Below are 14,897 nucleotides of genomic sequence, written 5' to 3' on the forward strand. Positions count from 1 at the left end.
GACGCAGTGTGTGCGGGTCTGACGCAGTGTGTGCGGGTGTGACGCAGTGTGTGTGAGTGTGACGCAGTGTGTGCGGGTCTGACGCAGTGTGTGTGGGTGTGACGCAGTGTGTGTGGGTGTGATGCAGTGTGTGTGGGTGTGACGCAGTGTGTGTGGGTGTGACACAGTGTGTGTGGGTGTGACACAGTGTGTGTGGGTGTGACGCAGTTTGTGTGGATGTGATGCAGTGGTTTGTTGGTCCAACGCAGTGTGTGTGGGTGTGATGCATTGTGTGTGCATGTGTGGGTGTGACGCAGTGTTTGTGGGTGTGTGGGTGTGACGCAGGTTGTGCAGACGTGTAGGTGTGAAGCAGTGGGTGCAGGGGTGTGGGTGTGATGCAGTGTGTGGGAATGTGGGTGTGACGCAGTGTGCATGGGTGTGAGTCAGTGTGTGTGCGTGTGTGGGTGTGACACAGTGTGTGTGGGTGTGACTCAGTGTCTGTGGGTGTGTGGGTGTGTGGGTGTGATGCAATGTTTGTGGGTGTGACACAGAGTGTGCAGAGGTGTAGGTGTGATGCAATGTGTGCAGAGGAGTGGGTGTGACACAGTTTGTGTGAGTGTGATGCAGTGTGTGTGGGTGTGACACAGTGTGTGCGGGCTTGATGCAGTGTGTGCGTGTGTGGGTGTGACGCAGTGTGTGTTGGTGTGTGGGTGTGTCGCAGTGTGTGTGGGTGTGACGCAGTCTGTGAGGGTTTGACACAGTGTGTGTGGGTGTGACACAGTGTGTGTGCGTGTGTGGGTGTGACACAGTGTGTGTGGGTGTGACACAGAATGTGTAGATGTGACACAGAGTGTGTGGGTGTGACGCAGTGTGTGTGGGTGTGACACAGTGTGTGTGGGTGTGACACAGTGTGTGTGGGTGTGACGCAGTCTGTGAGGGTTTGACACAGTGTGTGTGGGTGTGACGCAGTGTGTGTGGGTGTGACACAGTGTGTGTGGGTTTGACGCAGTGTGTGTGGGTGTGACACAGTGTGTGTGGGTGTGACGCAGTGTGTGTGGGTGTGACACAGTGTGTGTGGGTGTGACACAGTGTGTGCGGGTCTGACGCAGTGTGTGCGGGTGTGACGCAGTGATTGTGGGTGTGACACAGTGATTGTGGGTGTGACACAGTGTGTGCGGGTCTGACGCAGTGTGTGCGGGTGTGACGCAGTGTGTGTGGGTGTGACACAGTGTGTGTGGGTGTGACACAGTGTGTGCGGGTCTGACGCAGTGTGTGCGGGTGTGACGCAGTGTGTGCGGGTCTGACGCAGTGTGTGTGGGTGTGACACAGTGTGTGTGGGTGTGACACAGTGTGTGTGGGTGTGACACAGTGTGTGCGGGTGTGACACAGTGTGTGCGGGTCTGACGCAGTGTGTGTGGGTGTGACAGTGTGTGTGGGTGTGACAGTGTGTGTGGGTGTGGCAGTGTGTGTGGGTGTGACGCAGTGTGTGTGGGTGTGACGCAGTGTGTGTGGGTGTGACGCAGTTTGTGTGAGTGTGATACAGTGTGTGTGGGTGTGCCACAGTGTGTGTGCCAATGTGGGTGTGATGCAGTGTGTGTGGGTGTGAGGCAGTGTTTGTGCGTGTGTGGGTGTGACACAGTGTGTGTGGGTGCGACACAGTGTGTGCGGGTCTGACGCAGTGTGTGTGGGTTTGACGCAGTGTGTGTGGGTGTGACACAGTGTGTGTGCCAATGTGGGTGTGATGCAGTGTGTGTGGGTGTGAGGCAGTGTTTGTGCGTGTGTGGGTGTGACACAGTGTGTGTGGGTGCGACACAGTGTGTGCGGGTCTGACGCAGTGTGTGTGGGTTTGACGCAGTGTGTGTGGGTGTGACGCAGTGTGAGTGGGTGTGATGCAGTGTGTGTACGTGTGTGGGTGTGATGCAGTCTGTGTGGGTGTGACACAGTGTGTGTGGGTGTGACACAGTGTGTGTGGGTCTGACGCAGTGTGTGTGGGTGTGACGCAGTGTGTGTGGGTGTGATGCAGTGTGTGTACGTGTGTGGGTGTGATGCAGTCTGTGTGGGTGTGACACAGTGTGTGTGGGTGTGACACAGTGTGTGTGGGTGTGACACAGAGTGTGTTGGTGTGTGGGTGTGACGCAGTGTGTGTGGGAATGTGGGTGTGACATAGTGTGTGTGAGTGTGACGCAGATTGTGTGGGTGTGATGCAGTGCGTGTGGGTGTGACACAGTGTGTGTGGGTGTGATGCAGTGCGTGTGGGTGTGACACAGTGTGTGTGGGTGTGATGCAGTGTGCGCGGGTGTGCAGTTTTGACGCAGTTTCTGCAGCCATGTAAGTGTGAGGCAGTGTGTGCAGGTGTGCGGTTGTGACGCAGTGTGTGTGGGTGTGACACAGTGTGTGTGGGAATGTGTGTGTGACGCAGTGTGGGTGGGAATGTTGGTGTGACATAGTGTGTGTGGGTGTGACACAGTGTGTGTGGGTGTGACGCAGTGTGTGTGGGTGTGACGCAGTGTGTGTGGGTGTGACACAGTGTGTGCGGGTGTGATACAGTGTGTGTGGGTGAGACGCAGTGTGTGTGGAATGCGGGTGTGACGCAGTTTGTGTGGATGTGATGCAGTGGTTTGTTGGTCCAACGCAGTGTGTGTGGGTGTGACACAGTGTGTGTGGGTGTGACACAGTGTGTGTGGGTGTGACGCAGTGTGCGCGGGTGTGCAGTTTTGACGCAGTTTCTGCAGCCGTGTAAGTGTGACGCAGTGTGTGTCGGTGTGTGGGTGTGACGCAGTGTGTGTCGGTGTGTGGGTGTGACGCAGTGTGTGTGGGTGTGTGGGTGTGACGCAGGTTGTGCAGACGTGTAGGTGTGAAGCAGTGGGTGCAGGGGTGCAGGTGTGATGCAGTGTGTGGGAATGTGGGTGTGACGCAGTGTGCATGGGTGTGAGGCAGTGTGTGTGCGTGTGTGGGTGTGACACAGAGTGTGTGGGTGTGACACAGTGTGTGTGGGTGTGTGGGTGTGTGGGTGTGATGCAATGTTTGTGGGTGTGACACAGAGTGTGCAGACGTGTAGGTGTGATGCAATGTGTGCAGAGGAGTGGGTGTGACACAATTTGTGTGGGTGTGACGCAGTGTGTGTGGGTGTGACGCAGTGTGTGTGGGTGTGACGCAGTGTGTGTGGGTGTGACACAGTGTGTGTGGGTGTGACGCAGTGTGTGTGGGTGTGACACAGTGTGTGTGGGTGTGACGCAGTGTGTGAGGGTTTGACGCAGTGTGTGTGGGTGTGACGCAGTGTGTGTGGGTGTGACACAGTGTGTGTGGGTGTGACGCAGTGTGTGTGGGTGTGACACAGTGTGTGTGGGTGTGACACAGTTTGTGTGGAATGTGGGTGTGCTGCAGTGTGTGCGCGTGTGCGGGTGAGATTCAGTATGTGTGGGTGTGATGCAGTGTGTGCGGTACTGATGCATTGTGTGTACATGTGTAGGTGTGACGCAGTGTGTGTGCGTGTGTGGGTGTGACGCAGTGTGTGTGCGTGTGTGGGTGTGACGCAGTGTGTGTTGGTGTGTGGGTGTGACGCAGTGTGTGTTGGTGTGTGGGTGTGATGCAGTGTGTGTCGGTGTGTGGGTGTGACGCAGTGTGTGTCGGTGTGTGGGTGTGACGCAGTGTGTGTCGGTGTGTGGGTGTGACGCAGGTTGTGCAGACGTTTAATTGTGAAGCAGCGTGTGCAGGTGTGCGGTTGTGATGCAGTGTGCGCAGAGGAGTGGGTGTGACGCAGTTTGTGTGAGTGTGATACAGTGTGTGTGGGTGTGATGCAGTGTGCGCGGGTGTGCAGTTTTGACGCAGTTTCTGCAGCCATGTAAGTGTGAGGCAGTGTGTGCAGGTGTGCGGTTGTGACGCAGTGTGTGTGGGTGTGACACAGTGTGTGTGGGAATGTGTGTGTGACGCAGTGTGGGTGGGAATGTTGGTGTGACATAGTGTGTGTGGGTGTGACGCAGTGTGTGTGGGTGTGACGCAGTGTGTGTGGGTGTGACACAGTGTGTGTGGGTGTGACACAGTGTGTGCGGGTGTGATACAGTGTGTGTGGGTGAGACGCAGTGTGTGTGGAATGCGGGTGTGACGCAGTTTGTGTGGATGTGATGCAGTGGTTTGTTGGTCCAACGCAGTGTGTGTGGGTGTGACACAGTGTGTGTGGGTGTGACACAGTGTGTGTGGGTGTGACGCAGTGTGCGCGGGTGTGCAGTTTTGACGCAGTTTCTGCAGCCGTGTAAGTGTGACGCAGTGTGTGTCGGTGTGTGGGTGTGACGCAGTGTGTGTCGGTGTGTGGGTGTGACGCAGTGTGTGTGGGTGTGTGGGTGTGACGCAGGTTGTGCAGACGTGTAGGTGTGAAGCAGTGGGTGCAGGGGTGCAGGTGTGATGCAGTGTGTGGGAATGTGGGTGTGACGCAGTGTGCATGGGTGTGAGGCAGTGTGTGTGCGTGTGTGGGTGTGACACAGAGTGTGTGGGTGTGACACAGTGTGTGTGGGTGTGTGGGTGTGTGGGTGTGATGCAATGTTTGTGGGTGTGACACAGAGTGTGCAGACGTGTAGGTGTGATGCAATGTGTGCAGAGGAGTGGGTGTGACACAATTTGTGTGGGTGTGACGCAGTGTGTGTGGGTGTGACGCAGTGTGTGTCGGTGTGACGCAGTGTGTGTGGGTGTGACACAGTGTGTGTGGGTGTGACGCAGTGTGTGTGGGTGTGACACAGTGTGTGTGGGTGTGACGCAGTGTGTGAGGGTTTGACGCAGTGTGTGTGGGTGTGACGCAGTGTGTGTGGGTGTGACACAGTGTGTGTGGGTGTGACGCAGTGTGTGTTGGTGTGTGGGTGTGACGCAGTGTGTGTTGGTGTGTGGGTGTGATGCAGTGTGTGTCGGTGTGTGGGTGTGACGCAGTGTGTGTCGGTGTGTGGGTGTGACGCAGTGTGTGTCGGTGTGTGGGTGTGACGCAGGTTGTGCAGACGTTTAATTGTGAAGCAGCGTGTGCAGGTGTGCGGTTGTGATGCAGTGTGCGCAGAGGAGTGGGTGTGACGCAGTTTGTGTGAGTGTGATACAGTGTGTGTGGGTGTGCCACAGTGTGTGTGCCAATGTGGGTGTGATGCAGTGTGTGTGGGTGTGAGGCAGTGTTTGTGCGTGTGTGGGTGTGACACAGTGTGTGTGGGTGCGACACAGTGTGTGCGGGTCTGACGCAGTGTGTGTGGGTTTGACGCAGTGTGTGTGGGTGTGACGCAGTGTGTGTGGGTGTGACACAGTGTGTGCGGGTCTGACGCAGTGTGTGTGGGTGTGACGCAGTGTGTGTGGGTGTGATGCAGTGTGTGTACGTGTGTGGGTGTGATGCAGTCTGTGTGGGTGTGACACAGTGTGTGTGGGTGTGACACAGTGTGTGTGGGTGTGACACAGAGTGTGTTGGTGTGTGGGTGTGACGCAGTGTGTGTGGGAATGTGGGTGTGACATAGTGTGTGTGAGTGTGACGCAGATTGTGTGGGTGTGATGCAGTGCGTGTGGGTGTGATGCAGTGTGCGCGGGTGTGCAGTTTTGACGCAGTTTCTGCAGCCATGTAAGTGTGAGGCAGTGTGTGCAGGTGTGCGGTTGTGACGCAGTGTGTGTGGGTGTGACGCAGTGTGTGTGGGTGTGACGCAGTGTGTGTGGGTGTGACGCAGTGTGTGTGGGTGTGATGCAGTGTGTGTGGGTGTGACACAGTGTGTGTGGGAATGTGTGTGTGACGCAGTGTGGGTGGGAATGTTGGTGTGACATAGTGTGTGTGGGTGTGACGCAGTGTGTGTGGGTGTGACGCAGTGTGTGTGGGTGTGACGCAGTGTGTGTGGGTGTGACGCAGTGTGTGTGGGTGTGATGCAGTGTGTGTGGGTGTGACACAGTGTGTGTGGGAATGTGTGTGTGACGCAGTGTGGGTGGGAATGTTGGTGTGACATAGTGTGTGTGGGTGTGACGCAATGTGTGTGGGTGTGACACAGAGTGTGTTGGTGTGACGCAGTGTGTGCGCGTCTGATGCATTGTGTGTGCATGTGTGGGTGTGACGCAGTGTGTGTCGGTGTGTGGGTGTGACGCAGTGTTTGTGGGTGTGTGGGTGTGACGCAGGTTGTGCAGACGTGTAGGTGTGAAGCAGTGGGTGCAGGGGTGCGGGTGTGATGCAGTGTGTGGGAATGTGGGTGTGACGCAGTATGCATGGGTGTGAGGCAGTGTGTGTGCGTGTGTGGGTGTGACACAGTGTGTGTGGGTGTGACAGAGAGTGTGTGGGTGTGACACAGAGTATGTGGGTGTGACGCAGTGTCTGGGGGTGTGTGGGTGTGATGCAATGTTTGTGGGTGTGACACAGAGTGTGCAGACGTGTAGGTGTGATGCAGTGTGTGCAGAGGAGTGGGTGTGACACAGTTTGTGTGAGTGTGATGCAGTGTGTGTGGGTGTGACGCAGTGTGTGTGGGAATGTGTGTGTGATGCAGTGTGTGTGGGAAAGTGGGTGTGACATAGTGTGTGTGAGTGTGATGCAGTGTGTGTGGGTGTGACACAGGTTGTGTGGGTGTGATGCAGTGTGTGCGGGTCTGATGCATTGTGTGTACATGTGTGGGTGTGACGCAATGTGTGTGGGTGTGACGCAGTGTGCGCGGGTGTGCAGTTTTGACGCAGTTTCTGCAGCCATGTAAGTGTGAGGCAGTGTGTGCAGGTGTGCGGGTGTGATGCAGTGTGTGTGGGAATGTGTGTGTGACGCAGTGTGGGTCGGAATGTGGGTGTGACATAGAGTGTGTGGGTGTGATGCAGTTTGTGTGGGTGTGACGCAGTGTGTGTGGGTGTGATGCAGTTTGTGTGGGTGTGATGCAGTGTGTGCGGGTGTGATGAGGTGTGTGAGGGTGTGACACAGTTTGTGTGGGTGTGATGCAGTGTGTGCGGGTGTGACGCAGTTTGTGTACATGTGTGGGTGTGACGCAATGTGTGTGGGTGTGACGCAGTGTGTGTGGGTGTGACGCAGTGTGTGTCGGTGTGTGGGTGTGATGCAGTGTGTGTGGGTGTGACACAGAATGTGTAGATGTGACACAGAGTGTGTGGGTGTGACGCAGTGTGTGCGGGTCTGACGCAGTGTGTGTGCGTGTGTGGGTGTGACACAGTGTGTGTGGGTGTGACACAGTGTGTGCGGGTGTGACGCAGTGTGTGTGGGTGTGATGCAGTGTTTGTGGGTGTGTGGGTGTGATGCAGGTTGTGCAGGTGTGCGGGTGTGATGCAGTGTGTGTGGGTGTGACACAGAATGTGTAGGTGTGACACAGAGTGTGTGGGTGTGATGCAGTGTGCGTGGGTGTGCAGTTTTGATGCAGTTTCTGCAGCCATGTAAGTGTGAGGCAGTGTGTGCAGGTGTGCGGGTGTGATGCAGTGTGTGTGGGAATGTGTGTGTGACGCAGTGTGGGTCAGAATGTGGGTGTGACATAGAGTGTGTGGGTGTGATGCAGTTTGTGTGGGTGTGACGCAGTTTGTGTGGGTGTGATACAGTGTGTGCGGGTGTGATGAGGTGTGTGTGGGTGTGATGCAGTGTGTGTGGGAATGTGTGTGTGACGCAGTGTGGGTCGGAATGTGGGTGTGACATAGAGTGTGTGGGTGTGATGCAGTTTGTGTGGGTGTGACGCAGTGTGTGTGGGTGTGACGCAGTTTGTGTGGGTGTGATGCAGTGTGTGCGGGTGTGATGAGGTGTGTGTGGGTGTGACACAGTTTGTGTGGGTGTGATGCAGTGTGTGCGGGTGTGACGCAGTTTGTGTACATGTGTGGGTGTGACGCAATGTGTGTGGGTGTGACACAGTATGTGTGGGTGTGACACAGTGTGTGTGGGTGTGACGCAGTGTGTGTCGGTGTGTGGGTGTGATGCAGTGTGTGTGGGTGTGACACAGAATGTGTAGATGTGACACAGAGTGTGTGGGTGTGACGCAGTGTGTGTGGGTGTGACGCAGTGTGTGCGGGTGTGACGCAGTGTGTGCGGGTCTGACGCAGTGTGTGTGGGTGTGACACAGTGTGTGTGGGTGTGACACAGTGTGTGTGGGTGTGACACAGTGTGTGCGGGTGTGACGCAGTGTGTGTGGGTGTGATGCAGTGTTTGTGGGTGTGTGGGTGTGATGCAGGTTGTGCAGGTGTGCGGGTGTGATGCAGTGTGTGTGGGTGTGACACAGAATGTGTAGGTGTGACACAGAGTGTGTGGGTGTGATGCAGTGTGTGGGTGTGCAGTTTTGATGCAGTTTCTGCAGCCATGTAAGTGTGAGGCAGTGTGTGCAGGTGTGCGGGTGTGATGCAGTGTGTATGGGAATGTGTGTGAGATGCAGTGTGGGTGGGAATGTGGGTGTGACATAGAGTGTGTGGGTGTGACGCAGTATGTGTGGGTGTGGCACAGTGTGTGTGGGTGTGACGCAGTGTGTGTGGGTGTGACGCAGTGTGTGTGGGTGTGACACAGTGTGTGCAGGTCTGACGCAGTGTGTGTACGTGTGTGGGTGTGACACAGTGTGTGTGGGTGTGACACAGTGTGTGTGGGTGTGACACAGTGTGTGTGGGTGTGACACAGTGTGTGTGGGTGTGACGCAGTGTGTGTCGGTGTGTAGGTGTGACGCAGGTTGTGCAGACGTGTAGGTGTGAAGCAGCGTGTGCAGGTGTGCGGTTGTGATGCAGTGTGCGCAGAGGAGTGGGTGTGACGCAGTTTGTGTGAGTGTGATACAGTGTGTGTGGGTGTGTGGGTGTGATGCAATGTTTGTGGGTGTGACACAGAGTGTGCAGATGTGTAGGTGTGATGCAGTGTGTTCAGAGGAGTGGGTGTGACACAGTTTGTGTGAGTGTGATGCAGTGTGTGTGGGTGTGACACAGTGTGTGCGGGCTTGATGCAGTGTGTGCGTGTGTGGGTGTGACGCAGTGTGTGTTGGTGTGACGCAGTGTGTGTGGGTGTGACGCAGTGTGTGTTGGTGTGTGGGTGTGGCACAGTGTGTGCAGGTCTGACGCAGTGTGTGTGCGTGTGTGGGTGTGATGCAGTGTGTGTGGGTGTGACACAGTATGTGTGGGTGTGACACAGTGTGTGTGGGTGTGATGCAGTGTGTGTGGGTGTGACACAGTATGTGTGGGTGTGACACAGTGTGTGTGGGTGTGACGCAGTGTGCGCGGGTGCGCAGTTTTGACGCAGTTTCTGCAGCCATGTAAGTGTGAGGCAGTGTGTGCGGGTGTGATGCAGTGTGTGGGTGTGACGCAGTGTGTGTGGGTGTGACGCAGTGTGTGTGGGTGTGACACAGAGTGTGTGGGTGTGACACAGTGTGCGCGGGTGTGACACAGTGTGCGCGGGTGTGCAGTTTTGACGCAGTTTCTGCAGCCGTGTAAGTGTGACGCAGTGTGTGTCGGTGTGTGGGTGTGACGCAGTGTGTGTGGGTGTGACGCAGTGTGTGTGGGTGTGACGCAGTGTGTGTGGGTGTGACACAGTGTGTGTGGGTGTGACGCAGTGTGTGTGGGTGTGACACAGTGTGTGTGGGTGTGACGCAGTGTGTGAGGGTTTGACGCAGTGTGTGTGGGTGTGACGCAGTGTGTGTGGGTGTGACACAGTGTGTGTAGGTGTGACGCAGTGTGTGTGGGTGTGACACAGTGTGTGTGGGTGTGACGCAGTGTGTGTGGGTGTGACGCAGTGTGTGTGGGTGTGACGCAGTGTGTGCGGGTCTGACGCAGTGTGTGCGGGTGTGACGCAGTGTGTGTGGGTGTGACGCAGTGTGTGTGGGTGTGACACAGTGTGTGTGGGTGTGACGCAGTGTGTGTGGGTGTGACACAGTGTGTGTGGGTGTGACAGTGTGTGTGTGGGTGTGACACAGTGTGTGTGGGTGTGACGCAGTGTGTGTGGGTGTGACACAGTGTGTGTGGGTGTGACACAGTTTGTGTGGAATGTGGGTGTGCTGCAGTGTGTGCGCGTGTGCGGGTGAGATTCAGTATGTGTGGGTGTGATGCAGTGTGTGCGGTTCTGATGCATTGTGTGTACATGTGTAGGTGTGACGCAGTGTGTGTGCGTGTGTGGGTGTGACGCAGTGTGTGTGCGTGTGTGGGTGTGACGCAGTGTGTGTTGGTGTGTGGGTGTGACGCAGTGTGTGTTGGTGTGTGGGTGTGATGCAGTGTGTGTTGGTGTGTGGGTGTGACGCAGTGTGTGTCGGTGTGTGGGTGTGACGCAGTGTGTGTCGGTGTGTGGGTGTGACGCAGGTTGTGCAGACGTTTAATTGTGAAGCAGCGTGTGCAGGTGTGCGGTTGTGATGCAGTGTGCGCAGAGGAGTGGGTGTGACGCAGTTTGTGTGAGTGTGATACAGTGTGTGTGGGTGTGCCACAGTGTGTGTGCCAATGTGGGTGTGATGCAGTGTGTGTGGGTGTGAGGCAGTGTTTGTGCGTGTGTGGGTGTGACACAGTGTGTGTGGGTGCGACACAGTGTGTGCGGGTCTGACGCAGTGTGTGTGGGTTTGACGCAGTGTGTGTGGGTGTGACGCAGTGTGTGTGGGTGTGACACAGTGTGTGCGGGTCTGACGCAGTGTGTGTGGGTGTGATGCAGTCTGTGTGGGTGTGACACAGTGTGTGTGGGTGTGACACAGTGTGTGTGGGTGTGACACAGAGTGTGTTGGTGTGTGGGTGTGACGCAGTGTGTGTTGGTGTGTAGGTGTGACGCAGGTTGTGCAGACGTGTAGGTGTGAAGCAGCGTGTGCAGGTGTGTGGTTGTGATGCAGTGTGCGCAGAGGAGTGGGTGTGACGCAGTTTGTGTGAGTGTGATACAGTGTGTGTGGGTGTGCCACAGTGTGTGTGCGAATGTGGGAGTGATGCAGTGTGTGTGGGTGTGAGGCAGTGTTTGTGCGTGTGTGGGTGTGACACAGTGTGTGTGGGTGTGACACAGTGTGTGTGGGTGTGACACAGTGTGTGCGGGTCTGACGCAGTGTGTGCGGGTGTGACACAGTGATTGTGGGTGTGACGCAGTGATTGTGGGTGTGACGCAGTGTGTGTGGGTGTGACACAGTGTGTGTGGGTGTGACACAGTGTGTGTGGGTGTGACACAGTGTGTGCGGGTCTGACGCAGTGTGTGCGGGTCTGACGCAGTGTGTGCGGGTGTGACACAGTGATTGTGGGTGTGACGCAGTGTGTGTGGGTGTGACGCAGTGTGTGCGGGTCTGACGCAGTGTGTGTGGGTGTGACACAGAGTGTGTTGGTGTGACGCAGTGTGTGTGGGTGTGACACAGAGTGTGTTGGTGTGACGCAGTGTGTGTTGGTGTGTGGGTCTGATGCATTGTGTGTGCATGTGTGGGTGTGACGCAGTGTGTGTCGGTGTGTGGGTGTGACGCAGGTTGTGCAGACGTGTAGGTGTGAAGCAGTGGGTGCAGGGGTGTGGGTGTGATGCAGTGTGTGGGAATGTGGGTGTGACGCAGTGTGCATGGGTGTGAGTCAGTGTGTGTGCGTGTGTGGGTGTGACACAGTGTGTGTGTGTGTGACAGAGAGTGTGTGGGTGTGACACAGAGTGTGTGTGTGTGACAGAGAGTGTGTGGGTGTGACACAGAGTGTGTGGGTGTGACACAGTGTCTGTGGGTGTGTGGGTGTGTGGGTGTGATGCAATGTTTGTGGGTGTGACACAGAGTGTGCAGAGGTGTAGGTGTGATGCAGTGTGTGCAGAGGAGTGGGTGTGACACAGTTTGTGTGAGTGTGATGCAGTGTGTGTGGGTGTGACACAGTGTGTGCGGGCTTGATGCAGTGTGTGCGTGTGTGGGTGTGACGCAGTGTGTGTTGGTGTGTGGGTGTGTCGCAGTGTGTGTGGGTGTGACGCAGTCTGTGAGGGTTTGACACAGTGTGTGTGGGTGTGACACAGTGTGTGTGCGTGTGTGGGTGTGACACAGTGTGTGTGGGTGTGACACAGAATGTGTAGATGTGACACAGAGTGTGTGGGTGTGACGCAGTGTGTGTGGGTGTGACACAGTGTGTGTGGGTGTGACGCAGTGTGTGTGGGTGTGACGCAGTGTGTGCGGGTCTGACGCAGTGTGTGCGGGTGTGACACAGTGTGTGTGGGTGTGACGCAGTGTGTGCAGGTGTGACACAGTGTGTGTGGGTGTGACGCAGTGTGTGTGGGTGTGACGCAGTGTGTGTGGGTGTGACACAGAATGTGTAGATGTGACACAGAGTGTGTGGGTGTGACGCAGTGTGTACGGGTCTGACGCAGTGTGTGTGCGTGTGTGGGTGTGATGCAGTGTGTGTGGGTGTGACACTGTGTGTGTGGAATGTGGGTGTGATGCAGTGTGTGTGGGTGTGACACTGTGTGTGTGGAATGTGGGTGTGATGCAGTGTGTGTGGGTGTGACACAGTGTGTGTGGGTGTGCCGCTGTGTGTGTCGGTGTGTGGGTGTGACACAGTGTGTGTGGGTGTGACGCAGTGTGTGTGGGTGTGATGCAGTGTGTGTAGGTGTGATGCAGTGTGGGTGGGAATGTGGGTGTGACGCAGTGTGTGTGGGTGTGACGCAGTGTGTGTGGGTGTGACACAGTGTGTGTGGGTGTGACGCAGTGTGTGTCGGTGTGTGGGTGTGACGCAGTGTGTGTGGGTGTGACGCAGTGTGTGTCGGTGTGTGGGTGTGATGCAGTGTGTGTGGGTGTGACACAGTGTGTGTAGATGTGACACAGAGTGTGTGGGTGTGACGCAGTGTGTATGGGTCTGACGCAGTGTGTGTGTGTGTGTGGGTGTGATGCAGTGTGTGTAGGTGTGACACAGTGTGTGTGGGTGTGACGCAGTGTGTGTGGGTGTGACACAGTGTGTGTGGGTGTGACGCAGTGTGTGTGGGTGTGACACAGTGTGTGTGGGTGTGACGCAGTGTGTGTGGGTGTGACACAGTGCGTGTGGGTGTGACACAGTGTGTGTGGGTGAGACGCAGTGTGTGTGGAATGTGGGTGTGACGCAGTTTGTGTGGATGTGATGCAGTGGTTTGTTGGTCCAACGCAGTGTGTGTGGGTGTGACACAGTGTGTGCGTGTGTGACGCAGTGTGTGTGGGTGTGACGCAGTGTGTGTGGGTGTGACACAGTGTGTGTGGGTGTGACGCAGTGTGTGTGGGTGTGACGCAGTGTGTGTGGGTGTGACACAGTGTGTGTGGGTGTGACGCAGTGTGTGTGGGTCTCACGCAGTGTGTGCGTGTGTGACGCAGTGTGTGTGGGTGTGACACAGTGTGTGTGGGTGTGACGCAGTGTGTGCAGGTGTGACGCAGTGTGTGTGGGTGTGACGCAGTGTGTGTGGGTGTGACGCAGTGTGTGTGGGTGTGACGCAGTGTGTGCGGGTCTGACGCAGTGTGTGTAGGTGTGACACAGTGTGTGTGGGTGTGACACTGTGTGTGTGGAATGTGGGTGTGATGCAGTGTGTGTGGGTGTGCCGCTGTGTGTGGGATTGTGGGTGTGACGCAGTGTGTGTGGGTGTGATGCAGTGTGTGGGTGTGACACAGTGTGTGTGACGCAGTGTGTGTGGGAATGTGGGTGTGACATAGTGTGTGTGAGTGTGACGCAGATTGTGTGGGTGTGATGCAGTGCGTGTGGGTGTGACACAGTGTGTGTGGGTGTGATGCAGTGTGCGCGGGTGTGCAGTTTTGACGCAGTTTCTGCAGCCATGTAAGTGTGAGGCAGTGTGTGCAGGTGTGCGGTTGTGATGCAGTGTGTGTGGGTGTGACGCAGTGTGTGTGGGTGTGACACAGTGTGTGTGGGAATGTGTGTGTGACGCAGTGTGGGTGGGAATGTTGGTGTGACATAGTGTGTGTGGGTGTGACGCAATGTGTGTGGGTGTGACACAGAGTGTGTTGGTGTGACGCAGTGTGTGCGCGTCTGATGCATTGTGTGTGCATGTGTGGGTGTGACGCAGTGTGTGTCGGTGTGTGGGTGTGACGCAGTGTTTGTGGGTGTGTGGGTGTGACGCAGGTTGTGCAGACGTGTAGGTGTGAAGCAGTGGGTGCAGGGGTGCGGGTGTGATGCAGTGTGTGGGAATGTGGGTGTGACGCAGTGTGCATGGATGTGAGGCAGTGTGTGTGCGTGTGTGGGTGTGACACAGTGTGTGTGGGTGTGACAGAGAGTGTGTGGGTGTGGCACAGAGTATGTGGGTGTGACGCAGTGTCTGAGGGTGTGTGGGTGTGATGCAATGTTTGTGGGTGTGACACAGAGTGTGCAGACGTGTAGGTGTGATGCAGTGTGTGCAGAGGAGTGGGTGTGACACAGTTTGTGTGAGTGTGATGCAGTGTGTGCAGAGGAGTGGGTGTGACACAGTGTGTGTGAGTGTGATGCAGTGTGTGCGGGTGTGACACAGGTTGTGTGGGTGTGATGCAGTGTGTGCAGAGGAGTGGGTGTGACACAGTGTGTGTGAGTGTGATGCAGTGTGTGCGGGTGTGACACAGGTTGTGTGGGTGTGATGCAGTGTGTGCGGTTCTGATGCATTGTGTGTACATGTGTGGGTGCGACGCAGTGTGTGTGAGTGTGATGCAGTGTGTGCGGGTGTGACACAGGTTGTGTGGGTGTGATGCAGTGTGTGCGGTTCTGATGCATTGTGTGTACATGTGTGGGTGTGACGCAATGTGTGTGGGTGTGACGCAGTGTGCGCGGGTGTGCAGTTTTGACGCAGTTTCTGCAGCCATGTAAGTGTGAGGCAGTGTGTGCGGGTGTGCGGGTGTGATGCAGTGTGTGTGGGAATGTGTGTGTGACGCAGTGTGGGTCGGACTGTGGGTGTGACATAGAGTGTGTGGGTGTGATGCAGTTTGTGTGGGTGTGATGCAGTGTGTGCGGGTGTGACGCAGTTTGTGTACATGTGTGGGTGTGACGCAATGTGTGTGGGTGTGACACAGTGTGTGTGGGTGTGACGCAGTGTGTGTCGGTGTGCGTGTGTGACGCAGTGTGTGTGGGTGTGACACAGTGTG

The 14,897-nt window shown here is 56.2% G+C and overlaps 1 protein-coding gene across 1 annotated transcript in view; it reads right to left on the reverse strand.

Annotated features, from left to right (window-relative positions):
• rimbp2b (RIMS binding protein 2b) overlaps positions 1-14,897 on the reverse strand; it is a 213,230-nt gene that overhangs the window by 152,564 nt on the left and 45,769 nt on the right. The window lies entirely within an intron of this gene.

Source organism: Cetorhinus maximus, chromosome 12, assembly GCF_964194155.1.
Source record: "Cetorhinus maximus chromosome 12, sCetMax3.hap1.1, whole genome shotgun sequence".
In the NCBI taxonomy this organism is placed as follows: Eukaryota; Metazoa; Chordata; class Chondrichthyes; order Lamniformes; family Cetorhinidae; genus Cetorhinus; species Cetorhinus maximus.